The sequence below is a fragment of the Barbatula barbatula genome (assembly GCF_947034865.1).
Source record: "Barbatula barbatula genome assembly, chromosome: 1".
Classification (NCBI taxonomy): Eukaryota; Metazoa; Chordata; class Actinopteri; order Cypriniformes; family Nemacheilidae; genus Barbatula; species Barbatula barbatula.
Window position 1 is genome coordinate 22,915,943 of NC_136766.1, and position 14,859 is coordinate 22,930,801.

The 14,859-nt window shown below is 38.6% G+C and overlaps 1 protein-coding gene across 1 annotated transcript in view; it reads right to left on the reverse strand.

Moving 5' to 3' along the window:
* The window catches only part of LOC306898110 (uncharacterized protein), a 55,382-nt gene that overhangs the window by 24,668 nt on the left and 15,855 nt on the right, over positions 1-14,859 (reverse strand). The gene's annotated exons all lie outside the window — the stretch shown is intronic.

Genomic DNA, 14,859 nt, shown 5'->3' on the forward strand with positions numbered 1-14,859 from the left:
CTTTATTTTTATTAAGTAAACAAGAAAAGGTGACATCAGCAGGTGTGAGAGCAACACATCTGTAGTTTAGTTTTTTTATTACCAAAGATGACCCCCATGTAATTTAAGAGCTTAAGCTTAAGATAGCTGAAAGGCCAGTCTAGCATATGTGAAACCCAGCGTAACAAGAAATCCTGTGCGTTCCATGTCAATTTGAACCTTACAGAGACATTAAGAATGAGAAGAATAAAGACAGAGACACATTCTTGTTTAAATAAATAATTAACTGTAACATTCCAGCTACAGAAGAATGTAGAGTATTTTTATTTTTGCATTCTTGTCATGCTGTATTGACTGTTTTATGAGGATTTTGACACCATTATGCATTTTTAAGCTTTTTCCTAGATTTACAAGTTACATTTACATAATCTTGCCTTGTACGTATCCTGAAAAATATATATATTGACATATCTCTCTACACTGACTATATCTAAATACAATACATTTGTTAAGTACAACACCTCACATTTTTCTCAAAAACCGTAGTTGCAGAAACAGTGATCCAACTTCCTACAAAAGGACTAATTTCTCTTCCTTTACCTCCAACCCATTTTTATCTACGAGGTTTTCCACATAGATTCCTCTCCGACTAGAACAATAGAACTCTGGAGACACACCTTCTCCGGAATCGCCAAGCTGTCTGTACAGTCCACCCTGCCGTGTGTATCTGTGTTTGAAACACAGTGACGAAGAGGAAGAGTGTCTGTGCATGTGTAACAGAATATGAATTAATGCAGCCTTCATTTTAAAGCCTGACACACACACACAACCCTCTCTCTAATGGATGCCAATTTCACCCTGAGTAAACACATCAATACAGACACATCGACTCTCTCTTCCCTCTCTCTCTCTCTCTCTCTCTCTCTCTCTGTCTCTGCTGGAGGGACGCCTTTCATTCGGTAGCGATTGGATTTGTCCCATTATGACTGACACAGCCATCTGTCAATGCTGAGCGCTGGCAAAAGAGAGAAAGAAAGAGAGCAGACCTAGCATCCACACTGCTATGCATATTCTTCATAATTATAGCTGGTAAGGCATACACCTGATTGCATTGTTTAGATTCTCATTAAAGCCGCAGTGTATACACACAAAATCACACATACACAAACGCCGTTTAGTAAGTAAGTGCAGTCTGTGTGTTTATATGTCCATGTAGATTTCATTGATTGGATCAAGGATTTGGTGGGTGTTCAATTAAAATAAAATGCTTAAACTGCATCTGAGAAAAAAATTATTGCACGTTTTTGGGCACCATGTAAATGCTATGGTACTTGAATATGATGATTTTATAGTCTGTGCTTAGCGCAAAAACAGGTCTGCATCTGGTTATTTATATGCAACGATATTTGTCTCCTCACTGTTTATGCTTTCTGGAACTGCCCACCAGCTCCACAAACAGATTTCCATGATGGCTTCTATCGATCCACCTCTGCAATGGCTGATTATTCAACCACGGTGTCCCTGTCAGTTCAGTCAGCTAGAACGAATCAATGATTCAGAAGCTTTCAGACTCTTTGCAGATGCGGACAAAGTTACTGAATCTTTAACACTTTATTATTTTGAATGATTCATTCAGTAAGTTATCAAAGGGATTGATTCAGAATTAGAAAAATCCTTATTTCTAGGTCTGTAAACAAAACCTCTGGTACACATACAAATACATCAATAAACAGAGCTGGGTAGAATACTTATGAATTGTTATCAGTTAATGACAAAATTTGTAGTCAGTAGCGTAATCTCTTGAATTACACATTTTTGGTAACGTAATTGGACCGCTGGATTACATTTAGATTACGTTTGACATAAATCATAAATTGATGTTACACAGATCGAAGCAGGATAATTTTGTACTATTTTTTCAGATACAACATGGGAAAAAAATCCATTCATTTTCACCAACAAGAGCCTTGAACCCAAGCTTGTGTCTCGTCTCATTTCGGTGGATACGTGTCTCGTCACACCCCTAGTGTCTACACAACCAGCCATCAAATGCTGAGTGCTGCATCATTTTACATCTCTGTGCAATTCGAAACCCCTCCCCACTCTACCGGAAAAAGCTTGAAGAATCACAAACATATATAAGAGGTAGGTATGTTTATTATAAACAATTTACAAACTAAATATCCCTAAATATGTAGGGAAAATCACTGAACTCTTAATAACTTACTGCCATTCTGTGAATATGTAATAATGTTATCCATTAAAAATGTAACTATAGATGTAGCTTACTCTAATGACAAGAACTTGATTTTTGGAATCTGATTACCTTATCCAGATTACATGTAATGAGTTACTACCCAGCTTTGTCAATAAATATAATAATAGGCTATAATAAAAAAATTAAGCACATTAAAAAAGCATAAAGACTGAAACAGATAAAACATTCATTACAAGTTAGTTTAAGGTCATCTGAGGAATGACTAAAAGGAAGATTAGAAGAAAGCTGCTTCCTCCCAAGTTTCACTGTACGAATAGGGTAACTAAGGACAGCCCCTCCTGTTTCAGAACACAGGATGAAGACTTTGCGTGTGTGAGAGAGAAAGAGGGAGATAGACATAGAGCAGGGCAGAGAAAGGGTCTTTGCCAAAAGAAACAGAAATTGGAGTCACTCTTTGTGCACATAAACAGAGTTTCTTCTTGTAGACCAATACGAACACGCCTAATGTGTGTATATATCCCCGTGTGCCGGAAAGCACATAGTCAGATGTAATATATGAAGATATACAGACGACCTCTCATACATTCACAAAGACACACAACCTTAAAAGAGGTGCTGAGTTAGATACATGTACTTAACCGATCCCTGTGGAGACATCAAATACTTACAGCAGCAACATGAATTGTATAGTGCACATATATGCACTGCAAATGTAGTTACACCACACAGTGCAAGACATTACATGCAATAGAGTGCAAGTACAATGTAATACTCATGTAATTATGACATGAGATGTTGAAACGATGGATGTTGTAAGGCTATAAAAGCAAGGGAAAGGAAGATTGCTCTCTTCTGAATGAGCCATCTCCAAGAAATCAGTATGCTTGTTTGACAAGGAGGGGGAAGGAAAACAAGGGATTTTTTTCTGGGAAAGGAAACAAGTTTGGCCACAGACTAACAAGAACGCAAACACGCGAGCGTACATGCACTGAAACCTGCTTAGGTGTGGAGGTAGCGGCCCTGCTGAGATTAAAAGAGCATGCTTCTTCATTTATCTCTTTTCCTGCTGCATTCTTTCTGTCTTTCGCTGTCTCCCTCCCTCCTCCCCTGTGGCATGTAATGGTATGCCAATCATCATTACGCTTTCCATTGTTGTGCCCTTAATTACCGCTGCCTCTGTGATGGTAGTGTCATCTAGATATGCTAATAAACAAAGAATAGCCCGCCAGCCATGCGCCACTGTGTGTGTGTGACCGTGTGTCTGTGTGTTAGTTTTTTTTTCATGCTCGGCTCTGGTGATAGTTCGTCTTTGAGTGTCTTCTCCAGCATTAATGCAATCATGGTCAGCTTGAACATCCACAACAGTGTGACCTTGCTACTATGCTTTTGCTCAGATGAGGTACATTTTAATATAAATGATTATCATTTTTCTTACTAATAAAGGGGATGGAGACTCAAGAGCATGTAACCGATTATACTGAATATTTGCGCTCTCTTGATCAAATGACATTTGATTTAGCCTAAAATATTCAGCCCTTAAGAAATGTCTCAATGCTTTGAATGGCATCAGCTTGAGATACTTATTCAATCAATAACACTAGCTCTAATGGGCTAAATAAAAAAACGGAGGTCTGGACACACAAAGCAGTAAATATAAAAGTGAGTGATTAGCAATGAATCCTAACAAAGAAAAATGAATCACTCAATTCGTTTTTGAAAAAGGACAATGAAGATAACTATTTTGTCTGCTCATATTAAAAGAAAAGCTAAATCAGCATTCTAGATTTTCTAAACTTAGATATTAGGTATCTTAACACATATTGTTTCATTGCATATACTGTTGGCAACTCTTACTGTACATAATTGAACCATCATCCTTTTTATTCTTCTGACCAAATAATAAAAGTTTAATATGGTGAAAGGTCAAAATTCGCTAGAAAAGAAAACAGGCTAAAAAATTTAATTGAGAATTCAAACAGAATGGATGTCATTGCTAGTGTTTATGCACTCTTTATTATTAAAAAAGTTTCTCATTTAAATTCCTTATAATTACTTATTAACATTCTCATTTAGCAGACATTTTCTTACCCAGAGAGACTTAAAGCACATTTATTGCAGGGTCCCTTCCCTCAGGAGCAGACCGAGGTTAAGTGTCTTGCTCAAGGGCAAAGTGGAGAGAGGGGATCCCTATAATTCTACGGTTCAGGAACTGCTAACCATCCGATTACTAGCCCAGATCTTCAATCCCCATAATGTGCTACTGCCAACAATGGTGTTAAAACCACAATTAGAAAGTAATAATTGTGTGGATAATTGAATAATAAGTTAAACTGATTACTGATTTCAGTTTAGTCCTTTATCTTAAATATAATCTATAAACAGTGCGAGTGATATATCGAGCATGTCACTATATGATTCAAAATGACACCATATAATGAAAATTGTTTGATTGATTTCATATTTGTAGTATAAATGTAAGAAGTGGTCATTTATCATATCCATCTATATTGCAGGATAATGATATCTGTTCATTATTATAGGGATAGTTCACTCCAAAAATGAAAATTCTCTCATCATTTACTCGCTTTCAGGTTGTTTCAACCCTTTATAAATGTATTTGTTCTGATAAACACAAAGAAAGATATTTGTAAGAATGTTAGCAATTTTCACTGACATCATCAACTACCATAGTTGGAATTTTATTTTTATATTTTGTTGTTCTGTTGAACATTCTGATGTCACAGAATGGAAAATTGATAACATTCTTCCAAATATCTTTTGGAATATCTATTAATACAGGTATGAAATGACACGAGGGGTGAGCCAATGATGACAGAATTTGAACGATCACTTTCATTTCAAATCTATCTATAATCTATGACACCTATGGACTCATAATAAAGTCTAAGACACCACACCGTCCACAAATGACATACATTGTAAACTTAACTCCTTAAATGCATGTTAACATACAACCAGATATAATGTGTGTAATTCTTTGTCCAAATGTGTTACAACAGGTGAGGTTAGTTTTAGACAAGATAAAGGGGATTAGATAAAACGGGGAATGAATTCTTCTCCAACATCCCAAAGAGATTAAGTACACTTAAAACAAATACAATCAAATGCCATGTTTGAATCTATTAACAATTTAATGTAACTCACACCCACATATACAGTAAGTCTTAAAATAAGAGTCCACTTACTCCTGTTATAGACCTGTATACAATCTAAAAATACAACAAAATTTCAGTACTGCAACTTGATATGCATTACTTGAGACAACAGTCTGTCTACGCGTCACATTGACTTTATGACCGAATCAATCTCTCCTCATTGGACCTATTTGTCATTCACTTCCACCGACGAGAAAGCAGTCAATGTCTAGATTTTTCTAAAATCATGTTTTTATTATGTTATCATGTTTTTATTGTGTTTTATTGTGCTAGTTAGTTTGATTGATATTAATTGGAATGCACAATAAAAAAACAAGTTATCTTATTTTGAAACCAAACTCTTCATATATTACAGGGCTCAAATGAGCTTAGCGTGACATATTTAAGAAGTGCTTTTTTGATGTGGTTTGTCCCTTTATTTCTCATCAGGATGAAGAGATAAGTGATGTTTACATAGCGGTGACACTTTTCCTCTGAGTCAGCGCTTGTTTTTCTTCTCCTTTCTCGATAACCACGCTCATACACACTTAAATGTTTGTTTGTGTGGTTTTCGGATTTTGTTCTGGTTTTAATTTCAGTAAATGACGAGTACCAAGTACAAGAGAGCGATCAGAGTGAGGGAATACCCTGATACACCTTCCACTCTCTTTTTCTCTCCAGCAGAATATGATACAATTTTGACTTGTTTTCTAGTAAAAATATTTTAACATAGACCTACTTTAATTGAAGCGAGATACAAGGTTTGTTTGAAAGGTTGACAATGTCTTCCGAATATGAAAATATGAATCTTTTAGCACTAGTTTTTAAACTTAGTTTTAAAATGAATAAGTGAAAAACAAGTGAAATACAAATCTGTGTATGCCACAACAGAAAAAAACTCTTAAATACGAAAAAATAAGCGTTAATATCTCACAACCTTTTGCTCATCAGGTAAATGTTTCCAATATTTGTTTTAATATTTTGTAGAAAACAGCGATTTTCTCATTAAGAAAATGGTTTTTGCAGTGTACACTAGCATAAAACCATGCTGCTCCATCTGTTCACATTACATGATTATTCTGTAAGAAAACCGGAATTGTGACTTAGTTCAATTATTGATACAGAATAACAATCACAGAGCTAGAGCGATGAACAAATCCTAGCACACACACAGAAACAGACTGCCGGAAGGTCTGAGCGCTCGGTGCTGTGTTCAATGAATGTCAATGAACTTGCAAGGAGTGAGAGAGAGAGAGAGAGAGAGAGAGAGAGAGAGAGAGAGAGAGAGATGCACAGCCTTTTCATAGTGAAAGATAAACGCAGGACAAAGACAAAAGGAAACTGAGAGAAAAGAAACGCAAGACAGTGTGTCTTTGTTTGGATGTGTGTGTGTGTGTGTGTGTGTGTGTGCAGGCACATCTGTGTTCATGCAGATAGGAAGTGTTCATTCAGTGGTTTTTACTGCATTTGTAGCTAATTGTTAGTCATTTTGACCAGCCACAGTGATCCCGGCGGTCTTCCTCCTCCCGTTTTAACGTACATCCAAGCACTTTTATGAATAAATCAGGAGATAGATGGTGTGAGTGTGAGAAAGTGTGTGTGTGGCTATATATAAGAGCAGCTGCAGGGTGGGGCTAATTTAGCAGCTCCGCTAGTCTCGCTGGACATTCCTGCGTCAAAGCACCAGATAACAAATGCACTTTAGAGGCTGTTTACACGAGACCAAAAAAGTATGAGTTTTGGCTGTTAATTAACACGAAAACGTGTTTTGGGGGACTGAAAACGCAAACCTTTGAAAAAGGTTCTCAAAGTGCAAGTTTTTTAATACGAGGGCATCGCTTCTGTGTAAACTCTGAAGGCGGCGTTTTTGTGAAAGCGATGACGTCATACACATGCGTATTACGCGTCCAGTCTGTAGGCCTGCGCGAGTATACCCCAAGCAACAATGGCGGCTCATTATTCACTATATTTCCCATAACCCATTGCCCGGACTCATTGAACACTGATCGGTCTCACTGTTTGTAATTACCTTGGCAATGACAGAATTATTGAACCAGGCTTATATTGACCAAGTCTTGTTTAGCGTTACTACTGCATTTCTGAGTATTCTTCTTTTGGATTACTAATGTGGACGGTTTATCGTTTTGTGTACCTCTGCTGCCTTCCCCGTCCATGACCTGTGACCTCGTCTATGCTTGTTTGGTGCCTGCCCTGAGCTGCCTGTTTATCTTAATAAAGCTGCATTTAGATTCTCAATCCCTTCAAAGTCTCGGAGGGGTTCGCGGGCCCGAGTACATGAAAGTTTCAGGAGTAGGGGTGAGCAAGGAGACATGGATCCAGCAGTGGTATTGCCCCGTTTGATTCTCAAGGGAGATTTATGGACTTTGTCGAGTTGGCCCTGGCGTTGAGCGGGTGGATGACGTCTCCCTTAAATATTGTTTTGGGTAGGGCAGTAGGCCTCAAGCCAAGCCCAGCACGGCAGCCTGCAGTTCCCACAATGATGATGGCCAGCCCAATCATCAAGGTGACCGCCGTGTCTCTGCTTCCTAACCCACAGGTTCCCCGGCTTGACTAAGATGGACACCAATGGTCTTCCTGAGATCCCTGCCTCGTCCAAGAAGGCCGCCAAGTTAAGTTGGCTGCTGGAGTTTTTCCTGTAGGCACTGTTACATCCCTAGAGACTGTTCTAAATCTGTTTACTTTTTCTGTTCCAGCCCTGCCCTCATTTCTGAGCATTCTTCTTTTGGATTACATGTGTTCAGATTTTTGGACTGTTTATTGTTTTGTGTACCTCTGCTGCCTGCCCCGACCATCGGCTGTGACCTCGTCTATGCTTATTTGCTGCCTGCCCTGACCTATTTCCTCTTTATCTTTATAAATCTGCTTTGAGATCATCAACTCTTTCAAGTCTCTGAGCGGTTCGTAACTGTACCCGTTTGGGTGGGAAGGCATCACTGCACATCCAAATCTAATGGTGTCAAAACATCATTACTAAATTTTCATTTTGTTGTTTTTTATGGCAGCTTTGATATATTTTTCACCAGGAAAAATCTATATTTTTGGATAAGATGTGCCTTTATAATTATTATGTACAGTGATACAAAAATTTGAGGGGATCAATATTGAAAAAACATCTAAATCTATTTTCTTTATGTTCTTTGAGAGTTAAGCCGACTTTTCCCCACTGACATTTTCACCTTATGACTCTGTGATCCAAAAAACTCTCTCCCTGTCTGAGCAGTAATGTTTCTGCCTATATCTTTCTCTCTGATTCACACAAACACACAATCACAGTTTATCCCCAGAGCAGGAGAGGAGCAGCAAATAGACTGTAGAAAGACACTCAGTTTTGTAAGTCTTCCCAGATAAGAAAAGGCTTAGAGAGAATCAACTCTAAAATCTTAAATCTTCAGAATCTAGTCTCAAAACACACAAAGGAGAGAGAGAAAGAGAGGGAGGGAGGGAGGGAGAGGGAAGAACAGAGGGAGTGAACAGATACTGTATTCATTTCACACTTGTCAGCTGCGAGAGCAGAATCAAAATGAATACAAGGCTGAATAAAGAATGACAGACAATTTGAAAGGAGTGAGAGAGAGAGAGAGAGAGAGAGAGAAAGGAGGCCAGAGTGATGTTCCTGTATGAAAACAGTAACACGCTATTCTAAAATAATAAGCATCCCAGCAGTTAACCAAAGCCTTTGTTTTAAAGTTAACATTTTTGTACATTCATGGATTTGGCAGCCATTTGCATCAGTTTGTGTGTTTCCCATGAAAAGAACCCACGATTATGGAGTTGCCAGCACCATGGTCGACGAAATAAACAACAACAATACAATTTAAAGCAGTGTTTCTTAGTTTTGGTCCTGTAGGTCCCACATTGTACATTTGAAAAGTTAAAAAAGCAAAGCCTTTAAGCCTTCCTTAATATGCCTTTATGTAGTAAAGAATTGGAGCACCTATACCTGAGCTGGAAAAATATTATGCTGCCCAATCCTTATCAAACAAGCTCTCTGCAATGTTTTCATTTTATTATGTCAGATTCACAAGATAATCCACGATGAAATACGCCACAGTTCAAGAGACCTTACAATAAACTTCAGTTACTCTTTCATATGGCTGGGATTCCTCAGAAATTACACACATCCAAAAATAGCACAAGCCTTTACAGATTTTCTCGCACATCACTCTTATCATTAGTTCTTCTGCTGTTTAGGAATAGTATCACCACATCTAGTTCCTCTTTGGTACTTCACGGTGATTGGCCTCCATTTAACAATAAATATTATTTATTACGCTCAAGCTACATATACACAATAAGCATTTGCCCTCAAACAGTTATCCTGATTCACAATAACAAACACGCAAAACCAAACAGTAAAAACATTGGATGAACTTCAGAACCCCATAATGAGCTTCTACACCGAATGCTCTCATTCACAAATGGCATTTAATGTATTCACAGGCATACAACAGAGCCTTCTTTTGGTGACTGTCAGTGTGTGTGTGTGTGTGTGTGTGTGTGTGTGTATACCCAGCTGCGTTACTGTAAGCCCGGCCCTAAGGGAAGGCCCCTTGAGTGTGAGTGCCCACCCCTAGCTCCATCCCTCGATGGCTAACTCTCTCAGTCTTTCTTGCTCTCTGGCTCTCTCTCTCTTCCTGCAGTAATGGTTTAAAGGCAGATTACAGAGCCTCTGAGGGCTGAATGGAAGAGTAATAAAATAAATGGCTTTGTAAATGCCCTTCCCCCACAGACAGCAGACCACTGCTGAACTCGATGGTATAGAGACAAACTGGGCAATATTGAGCACACAAATACATGCATGAGTCTCTTTCTTGTACACTTGTTTTCTCGTCCTCTTTTCCTGTACCAAAGTGGTCAGAGCGTGGCTCTAGCCACGTAAAGGTCATGGGTTTGATCCCAGGGATTGCACATGCTCAGAAACAAATGTATAATGCAACGTAAGTCGCTTTGCATAAATGCATCTGTCAAGTGTGTAAATGTAAATATACACTTTCTGCTTACACCTGTCTTTAATATTGTATTACATTTGTTATTTAATTGATCTATTCAAAAAGAACTGCCTGAGCGCTTCAATGTCGTTTTCTATATGCACCAAAGTAATACCATGGTATTTTGAAATACCTGTATAACAACAAGGTCACTGCTTTATTTTCCAAAAAGAGCATTCATGGAAGACCTAGTAAAAATCTTTGCTTTATAAAGATATGAATATCTCCCTACAGATATTTAGCAAACAGTTAACAAAGTTCACTGTGTTATTGTCATTTCATTTCTGACACTTTGGAAGGTTAATGTGTCTTGGATATATATATATATATATATATATATATGTATATATATATATATATATATATATATATATAAATGTCTCAGCTATGGTTACTTTGGAAAAATTAGGTGCATATCAGTTTCAAAAATGAAGAAGGTTTTTCCACATGTCATGATATATGTAGGGTGGATTGGCTTGACCCGAGGAAATTCCCTTTTACAAAGACTTCATTCATGCCCCTGAAACATTATAAAGCAGGGTGTGTGTTGTATCACTCTCAGCCAACAAAGTACAAACAGGTACACAACTGCATAACCAAACACATGCCCAAACATTACCATGTAAACATATACAGACACTGAAAATATAGACCTATTTACACTTTTACCATGACTCACTTTTCGGGACTTTTGAGGGGGAAAAAATAAAAGGAGAGAGAGAGTAAGCAAGAGTGAGAGCAGTTAACTGTACACTAAAACATTTCCATACATAATAATTTGCATCATTTTGTTTTCTTTCTCTTATAATCACTCAAACACACACACTTTTAAATGAAGGTGCTGCAAATCGATCATATCATAGGACCATTTTTTGTCCCCCGAAGAGCCATTCACTCAAAGGTTATCAGGAGAACTATTTCTTTCTTAACATTTCATACATAAGGTTCTTTATGGAACCATAAAATCTATGGCAGTTAACCATTAAGTTCACTTTAAACCTCTCTGAGTTTGATCCACTATCGTCCATGAAGGGTCACTATTCTAATCGGTATTACGGGCGTCCGCTTCATTTGGGACAGGAAGTGAAGCATCAGATGAATTATGAAGGTGTCCCATGTTTAGCCGCTAATAGCTTCAAGAATGCTACCGCTTGCTCTTAAGTTGCATAAACACGCTAACCTGAACTAACCTGCAATGAGCCAATTAAAGTACAGGTCTATATGTGTGTGTCGGTGTGTGTGCGTGTCCAGAACAGGTGTACGGCTGGCTTAATCTCCTGTGTGGTTAAAACCAGCGTCATGCCGTGATCAAAAGACAGCATTGAAATAAGGGTAAAAAGACTTTCACTATCTCTCTCAGACAAGCTTGAGCACACGCTCATTTGCTGCATGACTGGAAAAAAGGACAGCGATATTGCCAAGATGTGAAAAGGCAGCGGGTGAGAGAGAAAGACAGAGACGCCAAGACTGAGTGTCTTTTGTTTGATGAGGTCCCACCTGCAGCTCTAAGGCCACTGAGACACAGCTGCTCTCTTTTTCCCCTTCTCTTACTTTTTACCCATCGTCCCATGCTCCAGCTCTTGCTCCATTATGACCCTGTATGCATAGCCTTGATTCATTTATAATTTAAGCAATCTGAGACCAGCCTTTGAAGATTGTCCCTTTTCTGAATGTCAGTATTCATTGCATTTCAGTAGATTCTAATATCAATACAGACCATCACTTGAACCGGGATGTTTCACAGAAATCCCTCCAAAACGCAATGTAATCCACATGTGAATGGAAAATCGATACATAAACATTTATTTCGTCTCATCTAGCATTGGAGGAGTTAGCGTGGGACTGGACATGGGAAATCAGAACTAAAGTGAACCCGAGGTTACATCATGGCAGGTTTGTATCAGTAGACGGTTACACTACTCTGAAGAGAGAGGGAGGTGACGCAAGTCGACCCGCAAGTGCGTCAAGTGTGCCAAGATTATCAGCAGTCTCCTTCGCTTCTGTGTGAGGACCTGAAGTCTGTTTACAATGGATTATGCTGTTCTGTGTGTATTTAATGTGTGTAAGTGTATGTGTGTGAGAGAGAGAGAGAGAGAGAGAGAGAGTGTAAGTGAATAAGTGTGGCTGTGGCAGAATGGAGAACATCATAGTGACAGCAGATGCAGACGTGTCCTCAGGTCCTCGTGACCTCGCTTACAAACACAGTCAAATATACAAACACACACCGACACACACTGTTCCCGTCTGTTCCGACCTTCCCAAAGTTCTGGTCATTTGAGATGTCACAGCTTCCATCAGTTTATCTTAGTCAATCTGGGTTTATATGTCAATGGGAAAATACTAAAATTTCACAGAAACCCAACTGCAGTGCTGTATTGATACTATATAGCTCTAGTTATAGAGTTATCATATCAACAAATGGTTTAACAATGCAGTGCTGAATAAATATAGATTTTTATATATATAAAAAAACATAAAAAACTGCTATGGTAGTCAATGGTGCCCAAGAACTGCGAAGTTTCCCACGTACTTAAAAATATATTATTTTGTGTTCAATAGAACAAAGACATTTATACAGATTTGAAACCAATGGAGGGTGAGTAAATTATGGCAGAACATTTTTTGGGGTAAACTGTTCCTTTAATACAAAGTAAAGTTAAAATGAAGTATTAAGAAATTTAAGATTATACAAGATAGTACAAATTCTAAAAGAAATACGTTTTTTATCTCTATGAATAAAAAATCGTGTCTCTTTGTCTTTAAAACAGTGTAGTCCGGTATGATGACCATTAGGTTTAAATAAACTATTTATTACCTGAAGTGTACGAACTGATACGAATGCACAAAGAAATGAAATGTTCTATAAATACTTGTTCAATATTCTAAGGCAAAGAATCACCACAAATCAAAATCTTATTATATCAACAGTCCAGGTTTTATGAGAAGCTGTTTCCAGTAATCATGAACAAGTGGAAAAGTGATGGAACTCTTTGCGTGTAAAGTGGTGGGAACACTTCTTAAGTTCATGCTGTGTTCACCTAACCTCACTGGGCATATTTATCCCAGACACTCAAGATTTCCAGCTCAACACGTTGTACCGCGTGTGCGCAGAGGTAACACTCAGCTCAAGAGTAGCCTGTACTGGGAGACAAATCAAACACGCGCACGATCTCAAACGCCTCTTACAGGAACCTGGATACACATTAACAGATACATGAGCACATACAAAGAGAACACACCCGCTAAACAAACACACAGTCTGCTTGATTCGCTCATGCACACATGTACAGTGTGTTCTGATCAGTGATGTGCGGCAGCACCACAGTGTGTATGAATGTGTGTGATTGCTTTTGACAAGCAGAAGAGATGAGAAGTGGAGACTGTGTGTGTGTGTGTGTGTGTGTGTGTGAGTCGGGGGCGGTAGTGATTTGGAAATAGGTCAGCTTAGGCTGGGTTTAGTGGCGCTAGGCCCAGCTCAAGCAGAGAAGAGCCTTGGGGCACGAACACGCACACACAGCGTTCTGTTAGAAAAGACAAAGACATATAGGCATATTACGCCAATCTGTTCAACGATACACAAAAGAATGCATTTGCAAGCACAAATACACACAAAAACTTTCCCTGAGCCATTTTATTCTAAGATGCAATTATAATTATGCCGTCTCTATTATACGATGCACAAGCAGCAGAGTTACAGGCTACTAAACACAAAATACTCACAAACACCTACACAGTCATAAACACACACACAAAGTCCCAATTAGCATTGCATGGTCAGTCGTCTGATAGTGAGGAAAATAACACTAATAAGCTTCACCCCACTGTGACATTAACACAACCTGCTGTCTCGCATCACACACACACATTCGAGCTCTACCTCGTAAGCACACGCCTATAAATCAACAGGATAGGTATATAGGCAATCATGAAAACACATCACTACACAGTAACACACGCACTAAACACCATAAATCTTTATTCCCTACAAACATTAACCTAAGTAACCACATATAATCGAAAGATGAAAACACTCAGTCCATGAGAGCTTACCGAAAAGATTAAAACACAGCGAGAAAGAGAGAGAGAGTCTACGAGGAGAAGAAGAGATGGAAAGAGTGGAGCAGATGAACAGAGAGATGATAAATGAGGGGAAGTAGTGAAGGATGGGGAGAAAAAAGAGGAAGTGCTAGTATCTGTTGTACCGGCTGCCCTTAGACCATTACTGAGGGGATCTCCCAACGGACACACACGCACGCACACACACACACACACACAGTGTCAAACAAAGGACAACAGAACAACGAGTTAGAAAAAGACAGAGAGGTAGAGTGAGTGAAAGAGGGGGGGGGGGATAATGCGAAGACTAATATAAAGGTCTTTTTAAAGGGTTTGTTAGTGTAAGTGAAGCCACTTAAAGAAATCATTTCTCCAAATATTAACATCCTCTCTCATGGCTTACTCGTTTTCATGTTGTCAAACGCAAAAGTAGAAATTGCGA